Below are 5,858 nucleotides of genomic sequence, written 5' to 3' on the forward strand. Positions count from 1 at the left end.
CGCCCCCATCTTGCCACTGCAGTCCTCGAGGCCCCACCCAGCAGGGCAGAAACACCAGTGGAAGGAAGGCTGTGGGGCCAGAGGGGGTCTGTTTTATTCTGAGCGCAAGGCCTGGGTGGGCACAGAGGAGACATGTGACCCGGCCTGAGGCCATCGGGGAGGCTTCCTAGAGGAGGTGTTGCCCAGACAGTCCTGAGTCAGGAGTGGGCACAGGGTGGCTTTTGGTCAGAAGACAGAGAGTCTGGCTCCAAGAACTCATGGGGCCACGAGAGTTGGCTGTGGGCGTGGGCTCTGGTCCCGGATTCTCTCTGATCCCCCCTAGGAACTGCCTAGGTGGGGTGGGGTGGGGTGGGGAAGGGCCCCTCAGGATCCATTGGCTCCAACCTTAGTGGTGAACGGGGCAGTATGTCTTCAGGACAAGTGGGAAAACTGAGGCTCTGGGCATTGGATGGCATATCTGAGTCTCCCTGTTTACCGGTGGCAACATGAAGGCCTGTTCCAGGCACCGCCCAAAGGACCCACCACCGGGGGACCCTTCACTCAGGGAGAAGCTGTGCATTTGAGACGGCACCGTGAGTGCAGGACTGGGAGCCAGGAACGGAGAACTGAGCCTGTTTTTGCCAAAGACTTGCTGTGTGACTTTGGGAGAATCTTTCCTCCTCTCTGAACCTCAGTTTGCTGCTTTGTACAATGGGGATTAGAATTCATGGTTGGAGAACCCCACCAGCTCAGACAATCTGAGGGATGGGTCACTGCTACCTGGGGGAAGGGAAGCCTGAGGAAGGAGGAGGTGGCATGTCAGCTGGGCCCTGAAGGACGGGTGGCAGAGGCAAGAAGAAAGGGAGTGTTGTGAGCCGAGGCAATAAGAGGGGAAAGCCAGAGAGCCTTAAAAAAAAATGCAGAACATTCATTGAGCATCTTAGCACCAGGCAGACACTGTCTCTAATCCACTCACTCCCATTCGACAGATGAGGAAAGATGACAGGACTTGCCCAAGATTCACAGAACTGGGTTTTGAACCTACATCTGACCAGCAGTTGTGACCAAGACCCAGGGGTCCATCAGCCTCAGAATCTGGTCCGAATTATCAGGTGAAATTCAGCCGCCAGGCTCCACACTTTGGCATCCGCTTCCTAACTCTGACAAGGGCAGCCAGTTCCTCCCACCTCCCCCGAAAGTGGCAGCGCTCACTGGTGAGAGGTTCTTGCTCCCTCTCCTAACTCTGCGAGTGAAAACATCCTATCGGCACCAGAAACTGGTAGGTGACCCGCCTTGAGTCTATGATGATGATGCAATAACAAACTCTAATAAATACAGAGTCCTTGGTTTGTGGCAGGCACTGAGCCAAACCTTTTACACCAGTGGTTCTCAACCTTCCTAATGCCGCGACCCTTTCATACAGTTCCTCATGTTGTGGTGACCCCCAAATTCATTGTTACAAATTGAACATAATTAAAGCATAGTGATTAATCACAAAAACAATATGTAATTATATATCTGTTTTCTGATGGTTTTAGGCGACCCCTGTGAAAGGGTCTTTTGACCCCCAAAGGGGTCGCGACCCACAGATTGAGAACCGCTGCTTTACACTCATTTCTCATGTTCCCACCATCGTGCTAAGGAGCAGGTGTGATCACTGTGATGCCCATTTCTAGGTGGGAAGACTGAGGCTCAGAGAGGTTAAGAGTGAGTTACATTTGCACCCAGTTCTAGAGGGCTCTAGAGTGGAAGCCGATAATTTCTAGAACTTGCTCCTGCAGCTCCTCTTCCCGATCCCCCACCCCCACCTCCTCCCTCCAGCCACCCAGACCCCCAATCTCCACATTAGCATCCCCGCTGAGTTTAGGACATAAAATCCATGTCTCCTCTTTGACTTCCTCCTGTCCCTGAGCCCTCCTCCCTGCCACGTAACTCCTCACAGCCAGCCCCTGGGGAGGCAGGTATAATTATAGATTTTTGAGGACACAATTGTGTTCTCCAGCCCCAGGGCCCAAGCAGGGCTGGGCTTGCTGGGAAGACAATTAAAACCACTGTCCGCAAATTAGGGTTCTGCAGGAAAAGGAGGAGGAGGCTTGATTGTATCTTCCTTTCTGCTTTTAATTGGGGTGGGGGGGAGGGGTGGTACTTAATACCGCCATACCAGTTATTAGGGCATCACCTGCAGGAAAGAGCTTGTGGCCCTAGTGCAGCCCCTCAGTTTGGCTTCTGGAAAGGCAGGGGTGACCTGGAAGAGCTTACCCGCCCTTCAAGAGCAGGGGCCTGACCTTCTTCCGAACCTTTCAGACCCTGGAATACCTAGGGCTTTGCCTTCAGGTCCGGGTTCAAATCCTGTTTCCTCTACCCCATAGCTGTGTGACCGGACAAGCCTGTCTACCTTCCTGAGCCTTGGATTCTTTATCTCACAGAGAATGAGGGGATGCAGGGGAGGATTACACAAGGCAACATATGCCTCATGCACATAGTAGGTGCTCAAGAAACAACACTGCTTTCTCTCACCTTCTAGCTCAAAATTCTCTCCCAAGATTTTAAAGATGCTTCTTTGTAGCCTCATTAGATTATGCAGGGGACACAACATCTGTATTTCATTCACACCCGGCCCCACGACTTCTCATCATCAGTCTTATATCTCCTCTGCTTCCTCATTTCTCCTCCAAGCAACCAGTAGACCCCAAAAAGGGGTTTGTCCGACAAAGGCAGTCCCAGCCCAAGCCCCAGCTCCCTCTGTCTCTGAGTTCAGATTCTCCATCCCAGACCCTCTGGTTCAGTCTCAAGTCTCCTTTCCCTCTGCACAGTCTTCCCTGCTGTTCCATTCTTCAAAGCTCTGGTTTGAGGCTGCTTCCTCCAGGAAGCCTGCAGGAATTAGACCCCAGCCCACTCATCAATCTCTGCCAGAGTGAGAGCAGGGGGACTGGTGGTGGGGGCAGCACCTGGGCAGGGGAACCCAGGCGGAGCTGGAGTGTGAGAGAAGCAAAGGAAGAGAGCGGAGAGAACCAGTGTGGGTGGCCCTGCGGGCCCTTGGTTACCTCTCTGACCAGGCCCTCCTTGGTGTCCCCCGCGTCTCCGAGTCCTCCCCTCCCTGCCCCACTAGAATGCGTTAGAGGAAGATACTGAATGTCTGTGTCTCCCCCATCCTGAGAGCTTCCCCAGGACAGGGCCCCTGCATTGTCCAGCATGGAGCAGGCACGAGGAGGTCCTATTAGGCATTTGCTGAATAAGTAAAGAAATAGCCCGGCTGCATGGCTCAGTGGTTGAGTGTCGACCTCTGAGCCAGGAGGTCATGGTTCGATTCCCAGTCAGGGCACATGCCCGGGTTGTAGGCTCAATCCCCAGTGTGGGTCATGCAGGAGGCTGCCGATCAATGATTCTCTCTCATCATTGATGTTTCTATCTCTCTCTCTCCATTTCTCTCTGAAATAAATAATAAAAATATATATTTTAAAAATAAAGAAAGTGAGAAAGGTCAGACAGAAACCCAGAGAACTTAAGTTAGAGACTGTAAGAGAAAGAAAACAAAGAAGATAGACATCATTCATTCATACAGTCGTTCATTCGTGCAACATTTATTGGGCACCTACTATTTGCCAGTCTAGTTTTCGGGGAGACTGCACTCCGAAGAGGAGGGATGGGGACAGACACATGGGCACAGGCAGCCTGATCAGGCCCCAGCAGGACAGCCCCTCCTCAGCCTCCCTCCTTGTGGCCCTCACGACCATTGGTGCCCAAGCCGAGGGGGTGCCCGGCCAAACGGATCGGCAAGCTGGCAGCTCCCCCAAGGGCCCATAAAGTTGCTATGTGAAGTGCAACCAAGAATGCAATGGGAATGAACAAATGCCGGCCGTGCAGGAAGGGCCGGGGCTCCTTTGCTGGCAGCTCCCCACCCTGACCAACCTTGAGGTCCAGGACCAGCCCCATCAACCCTGTGGGTCATCTTCTGAGAGAGGCCCACAAACCAGAAAGTTGATGTGCCTCATCCCACAAAACCCTCGCAGCAACCCGCCGAGCAGGGATCACTGCCCCTTTACTCCAGGAGGAGAAACGGAGGCTCAGAGAGCTGGGGGCCAGCGTGGCCAGTCCCCTGACCCCGAGTCAGCAGAAGGAAACCCGCCTCTGTGCCAGACACAGTACACGGGACCCACTTCATCCTCCCAAAGACCTTAGGAGGTGGCTCTACTTTAAAAACGTGTTTTATTTCTTTTTTAAGAGAAAGAAAGGGAGAGGGAAGGGGAGAGAGACATCAATGTGAGAGGGAAACAGCGATCCATTGCCTCCTTCCTGCACCCCAAACAGGATTTGAACCGAAACCTGGGTGTGTGGCCTGACCGGGAATGGAGACGGCGGCCTTTTCAGAGCACGCACGAGATGACACTCAACCAACTGAGCCACACCGGCCAGGGCCAGTGGTTCCATTCATTGTCAGCCCCACTTCACAGGAGGCTCAGCGAGGATGTGTTGGTGCCTGACGTACACAGCACGAAGGAACAAAGCCAGATTTCAGCCCCAACGTGGACCACAAAGTTTCCCAGCCAAAACCTGAGTCCTCTCTAAGCTCCTGCTCCGCTTCAGCTGTAAAAAGTGTGACGCTGTGGGGGCCATTTCCAGAGAGCCTGCCTGCTCTGTGCCCAGTGCAGCTGGGTGCTGGGGCTGGAAGCGTGTGTGGCCACCTTAACTCCCGGTGGGAGGCAGGGTAGGGGGAAAGGGCCACAGAGGGAGTGTTCAGTGACACCTAGCTCACCGTGAATCTCACTGCACCCCTGAAATCAGGAGATGGAAATGTCCATTAGAGAAGGACCTAGATAAGCAGATGGATACCCCCCAAGGACTGAGAAGGCGGGCCTCCCCTCATCCCCAGGGATGGGTGCCGAGTGACTGCACTGGGATGGGCCAGGGGAGGCACTGAGCGTTCTCTTTGTTCCCTCCTGGGCCCTGGCAGGCCGCCTGCAGCAAGAGGAATCGAGGTTGTGAGTCGATGAAAGGTTGTTTCATCTTGGAGTGGACAAATTTCCTCTTCTCCAGAAGTGGAGAGGGAGGTATCTTGTACAAAAGCTTACAGAATTGCAGTGCTGAGTGGAGACACGCTGGTCTCCGCATGCAGTAGAAGCTCGGGGAATGACCCCCCACTGGGCCTGGCTCCATGCTGCTGGGCTTCCAAAAGGCTCAGACCAGGCCCTGCCCCTCCAGGAGCCCACAGTCCACAGGAGACATACGCCATGGACTGTTGTATGGACAATAAATGTACAGTTGTCCAGAGTGTGCACTAGTCACATAGCTGTGCAAAGTGCAGTGCTAGGAGGGGTCAAGGCCAGCCTATGTGTGCCTGGAGAGTCAGGGAAGGCTTCTCGGAGGAGGGGGCATGCTTGAACTTGAGTGGGGTTTGAACAATCAGGAGGAGCTCAGAACAACTAAGGACATACCAGAGAGAGGGCTTCCCAAGTTCAACCTTTTGGGGACCACCCTCACGGTCTCTGCAGAGTTCCTGTACCACCTGCACTGTCATTTACTTGATGTTTATTTTCAAAGCCTCTCCCTTTTTACTTGAAAAAATTCAGCTTAAAAGGAGACTTTTATTACTGCCATAAACAGAAAATCAGCATCATCTGCCATAAATAGAGGGTAAGTGTAAAAATAAACACGATGAAAACCAAACAGCGTTTGTAAATTCTAGCCAGGAAGGGTTGTTTATCGGAGGCTACAAGCCTCCATCTCCATTTCTCTCATTAACAAGGGAGACAGGCGAGAGCGAGGTGTCAAATTCAAAGCAGCACCGAGCAGAGACGTTCTTCTTGAGGAGAAAGGGTTTGGATGCAGGTCCTGTGGAAGGCGGACACCAACGGGCAGCCCCCTCCACCACCATCCACGCC

General features: G+C 53.3%; 1 protein-coding gene across 1 annotated transcript in view; it reads right to left on the reverse strand.

Moving 5' to 3' along the window:
- Nucleotides 1–5,858, reverse strand: part of VSTM2L (V-set and transmembrane domain containing 2 like) — a 19,781-nt gene that overhangs the window by 13,761 nt on the left and 162 nt on the right. The window lies entirely within an intron of this gene.

The sequence above is a fragment of the Myotis davidii genome, unplaced genomic scaffold, assembly GCF_000327345.1.
Source record: "Myotis davidii unplaced genomic scaffold, ASM32734v1 scaffold38, whole genome shotgun sequence".
In the NCBI taxonomy this organism is placed as follows: domain Eukaryota; kingdom Metazoa; phylum Chordata; class Mammalia; order Chiroptera; family Vespertilionidae; genus Myotis; species Myotis davidii.